At 41.1% G+C, this 21,665-nt stretch overlaps 1 protein-coding gene across 1 annotated transcript in view; it reads left to right on the top strand.

Annotated features, from left to right (window-relative positions):
- LOC147722358 (uncharacterized) overlaps positions 1–21,665 on the top strand; it is a 700,192-nt gene that overhangs the window by 219,797 nt on the left and 458,730 nt on the right. The gene's annotated exons all lie outside the window — the stretch shown is intronic.

Raw genomic sequence — 21,665 nt, forward strand, 5'->3', positions numbered from 1 at the left:
GTGTGGTTTTTGTATCGATGTTATGGGTCCGTTACCTGATGTGAAATGTGTGACCTGGAATGTTCGGGGGTTGGACTCCCTGCAGCGTAGGTACAAGGTTCACTCCTTTGGTGCGTAGGGGCGTACAGGTTGATTTCCTACAGGAGACTCATCTGACCAAGACAGAGGGGCTAGCGCTGCAGCGTAGATGGCGAGGTCAGCTTTATTACACTACTTACTCAGCCTTTGCGCAGGGGGCCTTTATTTGGATTAGAGCGGGGGTTCCCTTTCAGGTGATTGATCAGGTGGTAGATCCCGTGGGCCGCTATGTGGCGGTTAGAGGTTGCCTATATGGGCGGGAAGTGACCCTATGTAGCGTCTATGCTCCTAATGTAGAACAAATGTATAAGGCCTAGTGCATAAAATCACTAGGACTCTGACATGCACTACAAACAAAATATTTTACCTTTTGACCATTCAGATTTATTTATATCAATATCTCAAATCAAACAATTCTGTCACATTTCTGTGATATACAATAGTACATTCTTTCAAACAAGAAACATTACAAAAATCCATAACGGGGTAATGTCAGTTAATATCAAAATCAACAGTGCATCATCAAACCATAATCAAAAAAATGAAGGAAACCCAATGCATTTCGGGGCATGTATTGCCCCTTCGTCAGGGGTCTAGAAGAAAAAGAAAGATACAGACAAGGAGTGCGTTACTCAATAATCTAAATTACTCATATTCATTTATCCTTTGTTTTTATATCTAGGCTTACCTATTAAGGTGAATAGATGTATAACTTGTGAGCAGGGTTACTTAATCAATGTTTTCATATTTCTGTAGAAGTAAACCATGAAGCATCATCAATAAATGCAAATTTTTTAAAAAAGAAAAGGGAAATTGCGTGCTGTCCTATTGTTTTGTTACCTGTGTTTATAAAAAATCGCATCTGAAAGACAAAGCGATAAAATGATCTTAGCTGCTTGCTAAGCAAATGCTTGTAGTGTTATTAATCACTGCAGTAACATAGTAATTACGAAGGCTCACCTGTGCCTTAAATTGGGTTACACGAATTTAGCGAAGACCTGTTGTGAAAAAAGCGGCTTAAGTTTAGTAACCTGCAACCTTTAGATTACCTCACTGTTTAGGTTATGTCAAAGACATTAGTTTACCTGCGAGCCTAGTGATAAATACGTCGGTCTCGCCGAGGTGTCCGTTCTCCAAACTAAAAATAAAATAAAAAGACGCCGAGTGTCAAAGGCAGTTATTCTGTAAAACAGAATATCTTATCTCGAGCAAGCCATTAATTCGGCTTACCTTGCGCTGATCAGCGTTCCGCTCATTACGAAGTGCTCGCCATCTCCTTCACCGCACGAGTGCCGCAGAGGTTTGGATGGTCCTGCGTTTATTTTTACTCGTGTTAGTTAAAGAACGGACTAATCCGCCGTTGCTGAGTGTATTTAACAAAAACAACTTTATTTGCCCTAAATGTTTTACAGAAAACGCTAATAATGATTGTGTGTTTATTAAAAACGGCAAGATTACCATATTGATGGTCGGAATGTAGATTCTTACATATTTATTTATACTCGCGTATAATATGAAGACGGACTAATCCCGCGTTGCTAAGTGCTTTTTTTTAACAGCATCAACTTTATTTACCCTGAATGTTTAACAAGGACACTAAAGGTGATTGTGTGTATTGGAAGCAGCAAAATTATCATATTAATGGTCTGAATGTAGGCTCTTACATATTTTGTCACTTAGAAAGAGGCTCTACTCATGAATGATTAGATGGAGGATCAATTGGTTATCTGCCATTGAAAAAATATGTGGGCATAGAACAGGTCCCGATTGACCTTCGCATTTATCTTTGAATATGCATGTGACTTTAAGGTGAAATTGAGGGAAAAGAACATAAGACGCTTCTCAATGGTAGATAAATGTACTTGACTAATCTCGAGATTTCTGAAGTATCATAAAAATTCAACAAACGTTTCTTTCATTACATGGTAAAAGTTTAAACATAAAGATCAAAATTCAAAATACCCGTCTCATTATATACATCGATACCCAAATGCTGTAGTTACTAGATAAATCATTGGACCTGGTGTCAAGGATAGCCCTGCCTATATACAATCTACGACATTTGTTCTGAATCAATTTTCGAAATTCCATCTCACTTACATTTCTCAATAGTTGAACACTAAACCCTTAGGGATATGTGTCTGGATGTGTTTAGTGTATGATTTCCAGTGAAAAATGTGATTGTTTTACAGGAAGCATGACATTTCTAATTTGTCATTCAATCCAAACGGAATCATTGTTTGCAATTTCCGAATCCAATAAGTTTCTCTCTGAATCAATATTTTAGCATTGTCCATTCCAAGCCTCTGTGGCACTAGTTCTATGACTTGGAAGCGAACTTGAGCTATGTTATGGTTTTTCTCTATCCAGTGCTGTGCCAAAGGGGATGTTAAGTTCTTGTTGCGTATACGACTTTTGTGTTCTGAAAGTCTAATTTTCAGTTTCCTGTCAGTCTTGCCAATGTATAAAAGGCCGCATGGGCATTTGATTGAATAAACAACATGTTCTGAGTCACAGTTCGTGGTATGCCTCAATGTTATTCTTTCTCCAGTGCGCGGATGCTGTAATGTATTTCCAGGAATTACATTATTGCAATTCTTGCAATTATAGCACTTCATGGTGCCTTTGATAGTTTGTTCATGCTGTAGTGGTATTGATTTACAAAGTAACTCCTTGAGATTTTGAGCTCTCTTATACGCAAACAGCGGCCGTTCCTTAAACAGTACACCAAAGTCTTTTTCTGCCAACAGAATTTCCCATCTCTTTAAAATTGTTCTCTTTATATCTCTGGATGCGGTTGAATACTTGGACACAAAAACCATTCTGGTGTTGGAAGTCTTGGGCGTTTTAGTGAGGAGATCAGCTCTCGGAATGGTTTTGATTTTTTCCAGATGCGCTTCAAGCAATTTCTTCGGATATCCTCTGTCAAGATACCTTTGTTTCTGCTCATCAAGACTTTTCTCACACTGTTCCGTATCAGACGATATCCGTTTAATCCTCATGAATTGTGAAGCTGGTAAATTGTTTATCAAATTCGCTGGATGAAAACTACTATATAGTAGTGCTGTATTTTTGTCTGTTGGCTTCTTAAACAATTTTGTGTTTACAGACCCATCCTTAATTTCCACTAGTACATCCAGAAATGGTAATGCTGTGTTGCTGATATTATGCGTGAATTGAATCCTTGGGTCTGCAAGGTTCAAGCTTTTGATGACGTTGAGCAGATCAATTACTGGGCGTTTCCATATGATAAAGATGTCATCTATAAAACGCTTATAATAGATGAGTCCTCGTTGCCATGATGGATCTTCTAGAATATAATCTAGCTCAAATTTAGCCATATAGATATTGGCGTATATACAGGCCCCGGGGAAGCCCATAGCTGTGCCTGTCAGTTGGGTGTAATACCTGTCTTGCCAAATGAAATAGCTGTTCGTAAGGCAGAATTCCAATAGTTGCAGAATCAAAATTTTTATTTCATTTGATTTCTCTGTCCTGAGGAGTGCCCACTCCATAGCTTCAATCCCCTGCTTGTGCGGTATGGATGTGTACAATGATGTGACATCTATGGTACATAGAGTCCATTCTGCGCATCCTGTAGTATCAATATTTGACAGACTTCTGAGGAAGTCTGAAGTGTCTTGCAAGTAAGTGGGCCATTCTTGTATGAAAGGTTGCATATGCGTGTCAATGAAAATTCCTAAATTCTCAAAAATGGACGAACAGCCCGATACTATAGGCCTGAAAGGTGGGTTGCTGACATCTTTATGCACTTTGGGCAAAAAATATATCTTCGGTCTTCTTGGGTAAATTTGTTTAAGATATCTCCTTGTGGGATTATCTATCCAATGCAGTTCTTCCGCTTTATTCAATATCTCATCCAACTTCTTTACAATGTTATTCGTCGGATCTTGATGAAGCTCAGCATAGGTACTCGTGTCATTGACATGCTCATCACCCTTTTGTATATAGTAAGAAGAATCCATTATTACAAGTCCACCTCCCTTGTCCGCCTTTTGTATTGTTATGGTGGATTTCCTAGCCAGACGTTGTATTGTACTTTGCTCAGCTCTTGTCAAGTTACTCAGTTTCCTCTTGTAGTGTATTTTGCTTAAATCTGCTTTTACCAAAGTTTCAAAGGTGTCCAAACATTTGTGTGATGATGGTGCTAAGAAATTGCTTTTGGGTTTAAACTGTCTGTCCGAGCCTTCAGGATCATCCATTGAATTTAAAGTAGTGAAGAAATATTTTAGTCTCAGTACTCTCATAAATTTGAAGAAGGATATCTCAGTTTCAAACTCGTTTGACTGATACGTTCGGACAAAAGAAATCCCTTTATTTAGTAGTTTTTCCTCAAAGCTTGAGAGAGGATGACTGGAAATATTTATGACAAGGTTTTTGTTTGGCTCCGTAATCCTGATTTTTTCTGAAGTTCCCTGTCCTTCTCTTTCTCCCTTTCCTTTTCTTTTTCTTTCTCCTTGTCCTCTTCTCGTCTTTTTTCTTGTTGGGCTGATGGTAAATCGGGAGGTTTGCTGGGTGGCTGATCCTTCTCTAAAAAAGTAGATGATGTTCCTGGTGTGATTAATGTTGAATCGACAACTCTTGGCGGTTGTGTTGAGATCGGTTGTCTGGCGGTGTTTAGCTCACTATCTGAAACCACACTCTCATCTGAAGATGCTGGTTGTTGTTTTCTGCCAGTCAGTCTCCTTTTTGCATAAACTTCTGCCCACGTGTAGGTCTCATTCAGTTTATAGTCGATGGTATCGCGTTTAAACTTGCGTAACTTGGTCTCTTGTAATTCTTTTCCGTATTTGTCAAGACGCGTGTTGATATCCTCTAAAAATCTTGCCCATTGCGCTTCTTCCAGTCTTTCCGATAGTTCTTGTTTGATGTTATATATTTCTTCCTCTAAATCCTTTATTGTTTTGGCAAGTTCCTCAACCAATAACAATATTAAATCCAGGGAACACTTATTGAGAATTTCAAACCATTTTTCCATGAACTTTGGGTTGTTGTTAAGTCTATATAGCATAGGTCTAATTGCAAGTCTCAGGCCCCTAGGTATCCTTCTAACTCGATGATATTGTATTAGAGTCGTCGCGTGTAAGCGTTGGTTCAGTTCACGTCTAGTGAGATATTCAAGTTGTTTGAGTTGCTGTTCTACAGATCCTCCTTGTGTATCGAAAGTCTTTGCTTCTTTAATGAGTTTGTAAATTAAATTGGCTTCATCTGCTGTGTAAGCCTTTGTGTTTGCTCGGTTATCAGTTATTGAGGCAATTGAGTCGAATGACATTCTTTGGTTTGGTGCGAGTACCCTTGGGGTGCAGTAGAAATCTAATATGAATGAAGAAGGGTGCTGCACTCGAGTTTTTCAGTGTTTTTTAATGTTAGTACGATACGTGTGCTATGCCAGATCAGTGCCTGCCCACTTACGAATCAATGTATAAGGCCTAGTGCATAAAATCACTAGGACTCTGACATGCACTACAAACAAAATATTTTACCTTTTGACCATTCAGATTTATTTATATCAATATCTCAAATCAAACAATTCTGTCACATTTCTGTGATATACAATAGTACATTCTTTCAAACAAGAAACATTACAAAAATCCATAACGGGGTAATGTCAGTTAATATCAAAATCAACAGTGCATCATCAAACCATAATCAAAAAAATGAAGGAAACCCAATGCATTTCGGGGCATGTATTGCCCCTTCGTCAGGGGTCTAGAAGAAAAAGAAAGATACAGACAAGGAGTGCGTTACTCAATAATCTAAATTACTCATATTCATTTATCCTTTGTTTTTATATCTAGGCTTACCTATTAAGGTGAATAGATGTATAACTTGTGAGCAGGGTTACTTAATCAATGTTTTCATATTTCTGTAGAAGTAAACCATGAAGCATCATCAATAAATGCAAATTTTTTAAAAAAGAAAAGGGAAATTGCGTGCTGTCCTATTGTTTTGTTACCTGTGTTTATAAAAAATCGCATCTGAAAGACAAAGCGATAAAATGATCTTAGCTGCTTGCTAAGCAAATGCTTGTAGTGTTATTAATCACTGCAGTAACATAGTAATTACGAAGGCTCACCTGTGCCTTAAATTGGGTTACACGAATTTAGCAAAGACCTGTTGTGAAAAAAGCGGCTTAAGTTTAGTAACCTGCAACCTTTAGATTACCTCACTGTTTAGGTTATGTCAAAGACATTAGTTTACCTGCGAGCCTAGTGATAAATACGTCGGTCTCGCCGAGGTGTCCGTTCTCCAAACTAAAAATAAAATAAAAAGACGCCGAGTGTCAAAGGCAGTTATTCTGTAAAACAGAATATCTTATCTCGAGCAAGCCATTAATTCGGCTTACCTTGCGCTGATCAGCGTTCCGCTCATTACGAAGTGCTCGCCATCTCCTTCACCGCACGAGTGCCGCGGAGGTTTGGATGGTCCTGCGTTTATTTTTACTCGCGTTAGTTAAAGAACGGACTAATCCGCCGTTGCTGAGTGTATTTAACAAAAACAACTTTATTTGCCCTAAATGTTTTACAGAAAACGCTAATAATGATTGTGTGTTTATTAAAAACGGCAAGATTACCATATTGATGGTCGGAATGTAGATTCTTACATATTTATTTATACTCGCGTATAATATGAAGACGGACTAATCCCGCGTTGCTAAGTGCTTTTTTTTAACAGCATCAACTTTATTTACCCTGAATGTTTAACAAGGACACTAAAGGTGATTGTGTGTATTGGAAGCAGCAAAATTATCATATTAATGGTCTGAATGTAGGCTCTTACATATTTTGTCACTTAGAAAGAGGCTCTACTCATGAATGATTAGATGGAGGATCAATTGGTTATCTGCCATTGAAAAAATATGTGGGCATAGAACAGGTCCCGATTGACCTTCGCATTTATCTTTGAATATGCATGTGACTTTAAGGTGAAATTGAGGGAAAAGAACATAAGACGCTTCTCAATGGTAGATAAATGTACTTGACTAATCTCGAGATTCCTGAAGTATCATAAAAATTCAACAAACGTTTCTTTCATTACATGGTAAAAGTTTAAACATAAAGATCAAAATTCAAAATACCCGTCTCATTATATACATCGATACCCAAATGCTGTAGTTACTAGATAAATCATTGGACCTGGTGTCAAGGATAGCCCTGCCTATATACAATCTACGACATTTGTTCTGAATCAATTTTCGAAATTCCATCTCACTTACATTTCTCAATAGTTGAACACTAAACCCTTAGGGATATGTGTCTGGATGTGTTTAGTGTATGATTTCCAGTGAAAAATGTGATTGTTTTACAGGAAGCATGACATTTCTAATTTGTCATTCAATCCAAACGGAATCATTGTTTGCAATTTCCGAATCCAATAAGTTTCTCTCTGAATCAATATTTTAGCATTGTCCATTCCAAGCCTCTGTGGCACTAGTTCTATGACTTGGAAGCGAACTTGAGCTATGTTATGGTTTTTCTCTATCCAGTGCTGTGCCAAAGTACATTTATCTACCATTGAGAAGCGTCTTATGTTCTTTTCCCTCAATTTCACCTTAAAGTCACATGCATATTCAAAGATAAATGCGAAGGTCAATCGGGACCTGTTCTATGCCCACATATTTTTTCAATGGCAGATAACCAATTGATCCTCCATCTAATCATTCATGAGTAGAGCCTCTTTCTAAGTGACAAAATATGTAAGAGCCTACATTCAGACCATTAATATGATAATTTTGCTGCTTCCAATACACACAATCACCTTTAGTGTCCTTGTTAAACATTCAGGGTAAATAAAGTTGATGCTGTTAAAAAAAAGCACTTAGCAACGCGGGATTAGTCCGTCTTCATATTATACGCGAGTATAAATAAATATGTAAGAATCTACATTCCGACCATCAATATGGTAATCTTGCCGTTTTTAATAAACACACAATCATTATTAGCGTTTTCTGTAAAACATTTAGGGCAAATAAAGTTGTTTTTGTTAAATACACTCAGCAACGGCGGATTAGTCCGTTCTTTAACTAACGCGAGTAAAAATAAACGCAGGACCATCCAAACCTCCGCGGCACTCGTGCGGTGAAGGAGATGGCGAGCACTTCGTAATGAGCGGAACGCTGATCAGCGCAAGGTAAGCCGAATTAATGGCTTGCTCGAGATAAGATATTCTGTTTTACAGAATAACTGCCTTTGACACTCGGCGTCTTTTTATTTTATTTTTAGTTTGGAGAACGGACACCTCGGCGAGACCGACGTATTTATCACTAGGCTCGCAGGTAAACTAATGTCTTTGACATAACCTAAACAGTGAGGTAATCTAAAGGTTGCAGGTTACTAAACTTAAGCCGCTTTTTTCACAACAGGTCTTCGCTAAATTCGTGTAACCCAATTTAAGGCACAGGTGAGCCTTCGTAATTACTATGTTACTGCAGTGATTAATAACACTACAAGCATTTGCTTAGCAAGCAGCTAAGATCATTTTATCGCTTTGTCTTTCAGATGCGATTTTTTATAAACACAGGTAACAAAACAATAGGACAGCACGCAATTTCCCTTTTCTTTTTTAAAAAATTTGCATTTATTGATGATGCTTCATGGTTTACTTCTACAGAAATATGAAAACATTGATTAAGTAACCCTGCTCACAAGTTATACATCTATTCACCTTAATAGGTAAGCCTAGATATAAAAACAAAGGATAAATGAATATGAGTAATTTAGATTATTGAGTAACGCACTCCTTGTCTGTATCTTTCTTTTTCTTCTAGACCCCTGACGAAGGGGCAATACATGCCCCGAAATGCATTTGGTTTCCTTCATTTTTTTGATTATGGTTTGATGATGCACTGTTGATTTTGATATTAACTGACATTACCCCGTTATGGATTTTTGTAATGTTTCTTGTTTGAAAGAATGTACTATTGTATATCACAGAAATGTGACAGAATTGTTTGATTTGAGATATTGATATAAATAAATCTGAATGGTCAAAAGGTAAAATATTTTGTTTGTAGTGCATGTCAGAGTCCTAGTGATTTTATGCACTAGGCCTTATACATTGATTCGTAAGTGGGCAGGCACTGATCTGGCATAGCACACGTATCGTACTAACATTAAAAAACACTGAAAAACTCGAGTGCAGCACCCTTCTTCATTCATATTAGATTTCTACTGCACCCCAAGGGTACTCGCACCAAACCAAAGAATGTCATTCGACTCAATTGCCTCAATAACTGATAACCGAGCAAACACAAAGGCTTACACAGCAGATGAAGCCAATTTAATTTACAAACTCATTAAAGAAGCAAAGACTTTCGATACACAAGGAGGATCTGTAGAACAGCAACTCAAACAACTTGAATATCTCACTAGACGTGAACTGAACCAACGCTTACACGCGACGACTCTAATACAATATCATCGAGTTAGAAGGATACCTAGGGGCCTGAGACTTGCAATTAGACCTATGCTATATAGACTTAACAACAACCCAAAGTTCATGGAAAAATGGTTTGAAATTCTCAATAAGTGTTCCCTGGATTTAATACTGTTATTGGTTGAGGAACTTGCCAAAACAATAAAGGATTTAGAGGAAGAAATATATAACATCAAACAAGAACTATCGGAAAGACTGGAAGAAGCGCAATGGGCAAGATTTTTAGAGGATATCAACACGCGTCTTGACAAATACGGAAAAGAATTACAAGAGACCAAGTTACGCAAGTTTAAACGCGATACCATCGACTATAAACTGAATGAGACCTACACGTGGGCAGAAGTTTATGCAAAAAGGAGACTGACTGGCAGAAAACAACAACCAGCATCTTCAGATGAGAGTGTGGTTTCAGATAGTGAGCTAAACACCGCCAGACAACCGATCTCAACACAACCGCCAAGAGTTGTCGATTCAACATTAATCACACCAGGAACATCATCTACTTTTTTAGAGAAGGATCAGCCACCCAGCAAACCTCCCGATTTACCATCAGCCCAACAAGAAAAAAGACGAGAAGAGGACAAGGAGAAAGAAAAAGAAAAGGAAAGGGAGAAAGAGAAGGACAGGGAACTTCAGAAAAAATCAGGATTACGGAGCCAAACAAAAACCTTGTCATAAATATTTCCAGTCATCCTCTCTCAAGCTTTGAGGAAAAACTACTAAATAAAGGGATTTCTTTTGTCCGAACGTATCAGTCAAACGAGTTTGAAACTGAGATATCCTTCTTCAAATTTATGAGAGTACTGAGACTAAAATATTTCTTCACTACTTTAAATTCAATGGATGATCCTGAAGGCTCGGACAGACAGTTTAAACCCAAAAGCAATTTCTTAGCACCATCATCACACAAATGTTTGGACACCTTTGAAACTTTGGTAAAAGCAGATTTAAGCAAAATACACTACAAGAGGAAACTGAGTAACTTGACAAGAGCTGAGCAAAGTACAATACAACGTCTGGCTAGGAAATCCACCATAACAATACAAAAGGCGGACAAGGGAGGTGGACTTGTAATAATGGATTCTTCTTACTATATACAAAAGGGTGATGAGCATGTCAATGACACGAGTACCTATGCTGAGCTTCATCAAGATCCGACGAATAACATTGTAAAGAAGTTGGATGAGATATTGAATAAAGCGGAAGAACTGCATTGGATAGATAATCCCACAAGGAGATATCTTAAACAAATTTACCCAAGAAGACCGAAGATATATTTTTTGCCCAAAGTGCATAAAGATGTCAGCAACCCACCTTTCAGGCCTATAGTATCGGGCTGTTCGTCCATTTTTGAGAATTTAGGAATTTTCATTGACACGCATATGCAACCTTTCATACAAGAATGGCCCACTTACTTGCAAGACACTTCAGACTTCCTCAGAAGTCTGTCAAATATTGATACTACAGGATGCGCAGAATGGACTCTATGTACCATAGATGTCACATCATTGTACACATCCATACCGCACAAGCAGGGGATTGAAGCTATGGAGTGGGCACTCCTCAGGACAGAGAAATCAAATGAAATAAAAAATTTTATTCTGCAACTATTGGAATTCTGCCTTACGAACAGCTATTTCATTTGGCAAGACAGGTATTACACCCAACTGACAGGCACAGCTATGGGCTTCCCCGGGGCCTGTATATACGCCAATATCTATATGGCTAAATTTGAGCTAGATTATATTCTAGAAGATCCATCATGGCAACGAGGACTCATCTATTATAAGCGTTTTATAGATGACATCTTTATCATATGGAAACGCCCAGTAATTGATCTGCTCAACGTCATCAAAAGCTTGAACCTTGCAGACCCAAGGATTCAATTCACGCATAATATCAGCAACACAGCATTACCATTTCTGGATGTACTAGTGGAAATTAAGGATGGATCTGTAAACACAAAATTGTTTAAGAAGCCAACAGACAAAAATACAGCACTACTATATAGTAGTTTTCATCCAGCGAATTTGATAAACAATTTACCAGCTTCACAATTCATGAGGATTAAACGGATATCGTCTGATACGGAACAGTGTGAGAAAAGTCTTGATGAGCAGAAACAAAGGTATCTTGACAGAGGATATCCGAAGAAATTGCTTGAAGCGCATCTGGAAAAAATCAAAACCATTCCAAGAGCTGATCTCCTCACTAAAACGCCCAAGACTTCCAACACCAGAATGGTTTTTGTGTCCAAGTATTCAACCGCATCCAGAGATATAAAGAGAACAATTTTAAAGAGATGGGAAATTCTGTTGGCAGAAAAAGACTTTGGTGTACTGTTTAAGGAACGGCCGCTGTTTGCGTATAAGAGAGCTCAAAATCTCAAGGAGTTACTTTGTAAATCAATACCACTACAGCATGAACAAACTTTCAAAGGCACCATGAAGTGCTATAATTGCAAGAATTGCAATAATGTAATTCCTGGAAATACATTACAGCATCCGCGCACTGGAGAAAGAATAACATTGAGGCATACCACGAACTGTGACTCAGAACATGTTGTTTATTCAATCAAATGCCCATGCGGCCTTTTATACATTGGCAAGACTGACAGGAAACTGAAAATTAGACTTTCAGAACACAAAAGTCGTATACGCAACAAGAACTTAACATCCACTTTGGCACAGCACTGGATAGAGAAAAACCATAACATAGCTCAAGTTCGCTTCCAAGTCATAGAACTAGTGCCACAGAGGCTTGGAATGGACAATGCTAAAATATTGATTCAGACAGAAACTTATTGGATTCGGAAATTGCAAACAATGATTCCGTTTGGATTGAATGACAAATTAGAAATGTCATGCTTCCTGTAAAACAATCACATTTTTCACTGGAAATCATACACTAAACACATCCAGACACATATCCCTAAGGGTTTAGTGTTCAACTATTGAGAAATGTGAGATGGAATTTCGAAAATTGATTCAGAACAAATGTCGTAGATTGTATATAGGCAGGGCTATCCTTGACACCAGGTCCAATGATTTATCTAGTAACTACAGCATTTGGGTATCGATGTATATAATGAGACGGGTATTTTGAATTTTGATCTTTATGTTTAAACTTTTACCATGTAATGAAAGAAACGTTTGTTGAATTTTTATGATACTTCAGGAATCTCGAGATTAGTCAAGTACATTTATCTACCATTGAGAAGCGTCTTATGTTCTTTTCCCTCAATTTCACCTTAAAGTCACATGCATATTCAAAGATAAATGCGAAGGTCAATCGGGACCTGTTCTATGCCCACATATTTTTTCAATGGCAGATAACCAATTGATCCTCCATCTAATCATTCATGAGTAGAGCCTCTTTCTAAGTGACAAAATATGTAAGAGCCTACATTCAGACCATTAATATGATAATTTTGCTGCTTCCAATACACACAATCACCTTTAGTGTCCTTGTTAAACATTCAGGGTAAATAAAGTTGATGCTGTTAAAAAAAAGCACTTAGCAACGCGGGATTAGTCCGTCTTCATATTATACGCGAGTATAAATAAATATGTAAGAATCTACATTCCGACCATCAATATGGTAATCTTGCCGTTTTTAATAAACACACAATCATTATTAGCGTTTTCTGTAAAACATTTAGGGCAAATAAAGTTGTTTTTGTTAAATACACTCAGCAACGGCGGATTAGTCCGTTCTTTAACTAACGCGAGTAAAAATAAACGCAGGACCATCCAAACCTCAGCGGCACTCGTGCGGTGAAGGAGATGGCGAGCACTTCGTAATGAGCGGAACGCTGATCAGCGCAAGGTAAGTCGAATTAATGGCTTGCTCGAGATAAGATATTCTGTTTTACAGAATAACTGCCTTTGACACTCGGCGTCTTTTTATTTTATTTTTAGTTTGGAGAACGGACACCTCGGCGAGACCGACGTATTTATCACTAGGCTCGCAGGTAAACTAATGTCTTTGACATAACCTAAACAGTGAGGTAATCTAAAGGTTGCAGGTTACTAAACTTAAGCCGCTTTTTTCACAACAGGTCTTCGCTAAATTCGTGTAACCCAATTTAAGGCACAGGTGAGCCTTCGTAATTACTATGTTACTGCAGTGATTAATAACACTACAAGCATTTGCTTAGCAAGCAGCTAAGATCATTTTATCGCTTTGTCTTTCAGATGCGATTTTTTATAAACACAGGTAACAAAACAATAGGACAGCACGCAATTTCCCTTTTCTTTTTTAAAAAATTTGCATTTATTGATGATGCTTCATGGTTTACTTCTACAGAAATATGAAAACATTGATTAAGTAACCCTGCTCACAAGTTATACATCTATTCACCTTAATAGGTAAGCCTAGATATAAAAACAAAGGATAAATGAATATGAGTAATTTAGATTATTGAGTAACGCACTCCTTGTCTGTATCTTTCTTTTTCTTCTAGACCCCTGACGAAGGGGCAATACATGCCCCGAAATGCATTGGGTTTCCTTCATTTTTTTGATTATGGTTTGATGATGCACTGTTGATTTTGATATTAACTGACATTACCCCGTTATGGATTTTTGTAATGTTTCTTGTTTGAAAGAATGTACTATTGTATATCACAGAAATGTGACAGAATTGTTTGATTTGAGATATTGATATAAATAAATCTGAATGGTCAAAAGGTAAAATATTTTGTTTGTAGTGCATGTCAGAGTCCTAGTGATTTTATGCACTAGGCCTTATACATTGATTCGTAAGTGGGCAGGCACTGATCTGGCATAGCACACGTATCGTACTAACATTAAAAAACACTGAAAAACTCGAGTGCAGCACCCTTCTTCATTCATATTAGATTCCTAATGTAGAACAGGCACCCTTCCTAGAGTCTTTATCGTCAGCCCTTGCAGATTATTTTACGACACCAGTGTTGACGGGGGAGACTTTAACTCCGTTACTGATGTAACTATGGGTAGATCCCATCCCCCACTACCCACAGCCCCGATTAATAGATTGCCCAAGGTTCGAACTCAGTGGCAGGATAAATGGGGATTTATTGATATTTGGCGTGCGCAGCATCCGGCCGATAGAGATTATTCGTATTTCTCGGCCTTGCACGATTTACACGTGCGATTGGACACCTTTTTGTGTAGTGCCGGCCTAGTTTCACTGGCGATTGACAGCGAGTATTTATCGTGCATCATCTCGGATCATAATCCGCTGTTGGTGAGTTTCTGCTGGGTGGCGGAGCGCCCTAGGGTCCCGACCTGGAGATTGCGTCCAGAGATGTTGGAGGATCAGGCTTTTCGCGTGGAGTTGGAGGATGGGGTGGAGCACTATTTTGCGAAGAACGCGGGTTCCGCCACGACAACGGCCTTGGAATGGGATGCCTTCAAATTGGTAGTACGAGGGATTTGCATTGCCGAGTGGGTGGGAGTAAGGAAGCTGCTATTGCAGGAAGTTGAGGCGGGTGAACTGGCTTTATGAGAAGCAGAGAGAGCTCATTCTGATGGCTCTGGATCGCTCGATGTGGTTCAGTCCCAAAAGGAGACGGTAGCGGTGGTTATGGAGCGTGTACGCTGTTTCGATCATAGAGCTTACTTGGCCCGTGCACATGCGGAACGGGATAAGGTGGGCACATTATTGGCTTGGCTGGCTGATCCTGCCCCTAGATGTGTGCCTATCTTGGCGTTGACTTCAGTCTCGGGACGCTTGGAATATATGCAGCACCGCATTAACAACCAATTACGAGCGTTGTATGCGAGCCTTTACACCAGCCAGTTACAGACTGGAGATGTGGATACTCAGGCGTTTCTGGAGAGCCTGGAGCTGCCTACAATTGAGGAGGAGGAAGCGAAGACCCTGGGTCAGGATATTACGTTGGCTGAAATTCGCAGCGCCATTAAGCAATTGGCTCGCAACAAAACACCGGGTAGCGATGGCTTGCCTATAGAATTCTATTTAACGTATATCGATCTCCTGGCTCCCAGACTGTTGGCAATATACAGGGAGGCCAGTCGGGTGGGCGTACTACCGGACTCCACTAGAGAGGCTATTATTGTCCCTCTTCTTAAGCCGGGGAAATCTCCAATTGACCCAGCTGCGTACAGGCCCCTATCAATGCTCACCACCGACTATAAAATACTGAGCCAAGTATTAGCAACTAGACTCCTCCCCTTTATGACGAGGTTGGTGCACTCCGACCAAGCCGGCTTTATCTCGACTAGAAATACTGCCAGCAGCATCCGTGGGTTAATAGGACTATTGGATGGAAGCCATGAGGCGGAAGGGCAAGCGATGGTCCTTTCGGTCGATATCGCTAAAGCGTTTGACAGCCTGGAATGGCCATATCTGTTCTCAGTTATGACATCTTTTGGCCTTGGGGCCGACTACATTTGCTGGACAAAAATCGTATATTCGTCGGCAACTGCTAGGGTCCGAGTTGGTAGAGTTGTCTCCTCCTCGTACCCCGTGGGGTGGGGCACTAGACAGGGTTGCCCGATCTCCCCGCTGTTGTTTGCTCTCGCGATAGAGCCATTGGCGGCATGCGCTAGAACGGGACGGGCGTATTGCGGCTTGCGCCTTAACAACCAAGCACAATACATTTCCCTTTATGCGGACGACCTCTTAATGTTCCTGGGAAATGCGGGGGAGGCCCTAGACGGAGCGCACACCCACCTCAATTGGTTCGGGGTATTTCGGGATTGCAAGTTAATTGGGCGAAGACCTGAGTGTTCCCGGTGTCCAGAACATGCGTCCCGCCTACACTACTGCCTTGGTAACCTAGGTGTCTCCCTTATTTGGGAACGAACGTGTATCATGTTCAGGAGGATCTTCTTGAAGGTAACATCGGTAGAGCGTTGAGGGGACTTCGGGTTGCATGCGGTTCTGGGGGACTCTTCCGCTGTCTGTGGCGGGTCACGTGTCGCTGCTTAAGATGGTGGCACTTCCTCGACTCTTGTACTATTTTCGGACACTCCCGATACAGATTCTGGTTGCTCTCTTTCGACAACTCCGCTCCGCAGTGGGTAGCTTTATCTGGGGTGCAGGAAGACGCAGGGTAGCGCTGGATACTTTGATGCGGCCGAGGGCTGAAGGGGGCCTTGCTGTCCCGGACTTTGAATTGTCCTACCTGACTGCACAATTCCAGTTTCCTACCCAGGCGGTGGTGCTGGAATTTCGGCTGCCGGAAAGAGAGTTTGCACCGGAGATACCGCGGCATGTTTTGTCCTTCGTGGTTCTGCAACAACATCTGCGAACTACCGATTTATCGATGGTGGAGGGGACCCTACAGCACTGTTGGAAACGGTTTCATAATAGAATTGGGGTGAAGCGCCCGTACGCTCCCGAGATACCATTAGGCATGTGTACAGCGTTACCGCATGGCGGAGATTGGTCCGCCCTTGCGGAGTGGGAGTAGCTGGGATTGCAGATGGTGGGTGACCTGTACGCGGATGGCGAGCTGTTGCCCTATGGCACGTTGCAAGAGACCTTTGGTCTTTCGCGCGGCCATTACCTGATGCACGCGGCACTGATCGCCGCCATACAGAGGCATTGGGGAGCTGGCCTTTCCGAACCACCAACAAGCAGAGCGTGTCAATACGTGGTGATGGCAGGGGGCACCTATAAGGCGGTTACTTGCCTATATAAACGTATGCTGGGAGAGAGGCTTAATCCGTTACAAAAGCTACGGGAGCAATCGGCGACGGATTTCGATAAGGCAATACCTGATGCGGCTTGATCGCAGATTATTAAACGAGCGTGGAAGAGTATCAGGAACTCTAGGTTTCAGCTTATTCCGTTTTTCGTATTACATAGGGCATACCTTACACCAGATAAAATTAATCAGTATATCTGTGTGGACACCGCGCTATGCCCCAGATGCAAACTACAAGGCGCGGACCTGAGCCATATGTTGTGGGACTGTCCGCAGTTGGGTACCTACTGGGAGGAGATAACCGATTTACTTTGCAGAGTAACCGGACGACAGATCACTATGGATAAGGGAGTTTGCCTGCTACACTGGTTTTCACACACCAGCTAAAATAAGATAACTAGCAAGTTTGTAGACCTGGGATTCATTCTGGCTAAGAGGGAAATCACATCTCATTGGAAGGCGGCGGTTGGCCCCAGCTACGTTAGATGGAAAGCAGCGCTGCTTATGTGGGCAAGCAGCGAGAGTTCAGTACGATTGCAACAGGCTCATAGGTCCCATAGCGATAGGGCGCTGGAGGCGGCGCGGGCGTGGGAGGCTTTAGTGACGGAGCTCCGGACCTCAGACTTGGGAACTGACTCGGACTCCGGCACATCGACGGAGGATGAACATCAATAGGTGACTTCCATTGGGGAGACTGATGAGGGAAAGGACTCCCAACATCCATGGCTCTCACGATAGTAAGGACTATCATTGATGCGATGGCCTACACACACCCCGAATACTAGAATAGCCATTGGTCAACACTCACTCTTTTAGGATAGATGCGCCAGCAGCAGGGGCGGGGGGTTAGGTGTAGTTAGACAATAAGGGCAGACCTGCCTGAGGTGCCGTATAATGACCTAGAGTCCAGACTTACCCATGTGCTAGAATACAGAACCAGGGCGCTTATCACAGCTGGGCAGACCCAGGCCAGGGGCAGTGCGACCTTAACTGTGCTTTTAATACTTGCTTCCTTGGATTGCTGGACCGCTGTTGATGTTTACGCTATTATGGAATGTCGGACTCTTTGTACTGATGATGGTCCTATCTCATGTCTGGTTGTTTTTCTTTTTGAAATAATAAAAAGATTTTTACAAAATGGGGTTGGGCAGAGGAGAAGGCCTCTGCTGATCCTGCTGGTTGGTTGGCTGCCTATCAGTGTCAAAATTATCCCATATGTTTCTTTGGTCTAGTAGAATTATCTTTTCCTTACTTGTCTCTGAGACTGTTTTAGAACTTGCCTCTTCCAACAGGCAAGTGCTATATATTCCTTCTTTCTTGTCTTCTGGGACTCAATGTATTCCAGCGGCGGCTCCTCCTCTAAGGTGGGGAAGCGTTGCCCCACTGCTCTGTGAGCAGTTTAAAAGGAAAATGAAAGTGATAATAATTACCGTTATTATAATTTTTGTTTTCCTTCCTGCTTGGGGGAGGGGCGGGGTGGGTGAGGCTGGGCTTGCCAGTGCACTGGGCAGGGGAAGGAGTGTTAAGCACACTTCCTAAGTGCGCATGACTACTTGGCCATCCCTCTTAGGCAGGCCAAACAATCCTGCACACTTCGCATCTTGCCCACCAGGCTGCATTAAAACGCCTGGTGGGGAACATGCCCAGCCTCCAAGCCCCTCTTTGAGTGCTGAACCACTGTGCTCAGACCAATCACAACACTACTGTGAGGCAGCGTTGTGATTTAACAGGGGATTCTGGGACGCTGTATGCTTTCTGTTGCTGCCAGAATACGACAGAGGAGAGGCGGGGTCAACCAGCGAAGTTAAAAAAATATATATATAGCTCCCGACCTCATACCGCCACCCACGCTCAGTAGCTGCCGCTACTGATGTATTCTTGTATTGGAGTAGATGGTTTTTCGTGCTTATTTATTTAATCAAAGTCAGCATCAAGGGGCTGTTTCTTTTTAGCTCTTCTACTCTTTACATCCTTTGTTTGTGGACACCTTATCTGAGAAGAGATATGGGATGTTTACTGAGTGCACCCAGGTTGGAATTTCCTACATTTTAACTTTTGACATTTCTGTCATCTGGGTTTTCAATTACTAATTTCTTTATAGATGTGATGTCTTCTTCATTTAAGGCTTTATGCTTTTTATGGACTTAGAAATGTTGCCTCTTTAATGATTTTATGTAATCTATCAGATCTGTGTTAAAATGTTCAGTTTTTTCCTCCTTGGTTGCTTATTGGGTTTCTCCACCGTTTATTCCAATGGACTATTTGTTTTCCCTCTTTCCTTAGCATTCATTATTTGGCTACAGGTTTGTAGCAATGGAGCTTGGGGGAGAGGAAGGACTGTTTCCACGCAGCAGCTTAATTGTTAGGAACATTCATCTTTAATCTCCTGCTCTGTCCACTGATGTGTCCGGTATCCCCTCAACCATGCTCTTGCTGGTTCTACTAGTGTTTCTTATTGGGCTCTCTGTGGCAAACTGTATTTTTCTCCTTTGGCTAACTGAGTGGGTCCTTGGCCGATACCAATCTTGTGGTCTTTTGCTCTGTGTTCAGTTGGCCCTGGTTGGGAGGATGGGACTCCTGGATAGTTTCTGGATGCTGAGTATTACTCAGAATGATGTAACATCACCAAGGGATATTGTGTTACAGTTGAATATTAAACCTATATATTTTAAAGTACAGGATGGATTTTACATTGGGCTTGTCCTTTCTGAGCACAGGTTTAGGACTGCCTTTCCTTAGAAAATATGGAGGAGGTTTTCTTCCTGCCTTAGCTGTTCCTCTTCAAGATCATATCCTCAATCCTCACTATATAAGGAGGGAGGCTGAGATTTCTGGTACATCGTCTCAATGTTTGTTCGAACTAGTTGCTTGTTCCGATATTTCTCCTGTTTAAAGTCATTCAATCCTGTTTTGACGTTTTTGCTACGGTTCTCCTCCCCAGATTCTTCTAATTTGTGTCGGCCTTTTTGATTTTTCTTAACAGTTTTTTTCTGATTCTAGTTTTTTCTCCTCTATGAAAACAAAACTGTTTTTCACCAGTTTGCATAATTCTGCATCAGTCACTCCAGTTTCTGTTTTGGAGTGCAGGTTTACAGAGGGAAGTGGAAGGTCCTAACTTAATTGCAAGAAGATTCAAGTTACATCCTTCCATTGGGTTGCATTTGACACAGGATTCCTATACACTAAGACAGGGGCTGTTTCTCGTCCTCACTGGGGGTGGAATTATTTTATGAGTTTCTGTTTGTTGTAATGGGGTCTTTAGTTGATAGTGATTTGCACCCTGTCCAAGTAGGGACCCTCACTCTAGTCAGGGTAATTAATTATACCCTCGGAATAACAAGTACTCACCACTTTTGGTAGTTTGGCAAGAGCAGTCAGCCTTATCTCCAGAGGAAATGCCTAAACTTTTTGTATATACGCACACACACACACACACACACACACACACACAGTAACACAGTGAAAACAATACAAAAGGACCCCACACCAGTTTAGACGAATAGCCAATATTTATCTGAATAAAGCAAGATCAAAACGACAAACATCCAACATGCACAAGTCGAGATATACATTTTCAAAGATTAAATAAAGTTGTAGTTCTTAAAAGTCAATGGATGCGCTTGATAAGGACAAAGTACCTTATATGCAACAAAAATCAAAGACCATGCGAGGTGCAGGGGAGGGGAGGCGTTGAAAAAACAAATGATGCGTTGGTTCCTTACTACTAGGCAGGGCAGGTGATGTGTAATTTGCAGGCACGATAACTCAGATCCTTACTGCGGCGTCAATTAATAAATCAATGCCCAGGGATGATTCTTCAGAAATCTAGTTGCACTGAGCTGATTTCACAGCATTGATGCATTTGCAGAGTCGGGCGATGTTTCACAGACTTTGGTGATGCAGTGCTCGAGATTCACAAAGCAGCAGTTGCTTGGATGCACTACAACAAAATGATGGGGCCTGTCCTGCAAGCTTCAATTGTTGCGTCAAGCAGGGACCACGCAGAAAGATGCAGGCAGAGCTGATGCATTGAGTTTTGGCGGAGCTGCACCGGTACAGAATGACGCTTGGAGGCGGTGCATGGATTTTCTTCTATGTATCACCAGAACTCACTTACAAGAGCCCAGGAACTGGATTTGGCACCAATTGGCAGAGTAGTACTTACTGCAGCAGAGTCCAGGTGATTACAGGTAAAGTATTTGATGGCCCTGAGACTTCTTAACAGGAGGCAACCTCAACTAAAGCCCTTGGAGAACATTGGAACCTGGATGTAGAAAGCAAAGGACAGTTCTTTCGCTTCCAGTATTGAAGCAGCAAGCAGCAGGCCAGCACAGCAAAGCAAACAGCAAAGTGGCAGTCTCTCCTGGCAGCAATCCATCTCTTCTTCCTGGCAGAATGTCCTCAACCTAGAAGTGTTCTGAGTATATGTTGTCACAGGTCCAGTACTTATACCCATCTCAGCCTTTGA

This window comes from Lissotriton vulgaris, chromosome 4_1 (genome assembly GCF_964263255.1).
Source record: "Lissotriton vulgaris chromosome 4_1, aLisVul1.2, whole genome shotgun sequence".
NCBI classification, from domain to species: domain Eukaryota; kingdom Metazoa; phylum Chordata; class Amphibia; order Caudata; family Salamandridae; genus Lissotriton; species Lissotriton vulgaris.